The following is a 929-nucleotide window of genomic DNA, read 5'->3' as shown; positions in this document are numbered from 1 at the left end:
CCATCCGTGCTTGGGCATCGTGACTCTGGCAGTGCCACCTCGGTCCCTTGGTCATTGAAACGGACGTTGAGGTCCTCCAGGCGTGGCCATGGGTGTCCCCATGGTGGTGGCACCCAACTGTCCCCATGAGGGACCTTTTGGGGTCACGATCTCCTGTTGGCGTCCTTGCTCTCTGCCATCGACACGGATGTCGAGGTCCTCCAGGCACGGCCGTGGGGCAGGTGGTGGCACCCAACTGTCCCCATGAGGGACCTTTTGGGGTCACGATCTCCTGTTGGGGTCCTTGCTCTCTGCCATCGACATGGATGTTGAGGTCCTCCAGGCATGGCCGTGGGGCAGGTGGTGGCACCCAACTGTCCCCATGAGGACAGTTGACCCTTGTCCTGGGGTCAGGACCTGCAAACTGTCCCCACGAAGGACCTTCTGGGGTCAGGACCGCTGGCTGGGGTCCTGCTCTTTGCCGTTGACATGGATGTTGAGGTGCTCTGGGCATGGCCATGGGTCACCATGGGGCAGGTGGTGGCACCCAACCGTCCCCTTGAGGGACTTCCTGGGGTCAGAACCTCCAGTTGGGGTCCTGCCCTTTGCTCAATGGTCTTGGGGGGCAGCAGACCCCAAAACCGCCGCGGCCAGAGCTTCGGGTTTGGCCGGATACTTCACCCACAGGTCAGCCCACAGTGAAAACCCAACAGGAAGGCGACCGGACCCACGGCAGCTCTGGAAGCCGGACCTTCGCCATCATCATCGTCAGCGGTTGGAGGGGTTGGGAGGAACCGCACAGCTTGGGGACGCATCTTCCACGGAGAGAAGCTCCTCCACCCAAAATTCAGCCGGGACGCCCAGAGCGCGGTGGTCCAACGCCGCTGTTGGGGACCCTGAACCCCCCAAAATTGGGGGTTTTGCCTTTATTCTGCCTTTTTGACGGCGCT

Source organism: Pterocles gutturalis, unplaced genomic scaffold (genome assembly GCF_000699245.1).
Source record: "Pterocles gutturalis isolate BGI_N339 unplaced genomic scaffold, ASM69924v1 scaffold2488, whole genome shotgun sequence".
In the NCBI taxonomy this organism is placed as follows: Eukaryota; Metazoa; Chordata; class Aves; order Pterocliformes; family Pteroclidae; genus Pterocles; species Pterocles gutturalis.
Note: the sequence above shows the minus strand (reverse complement) of the source record.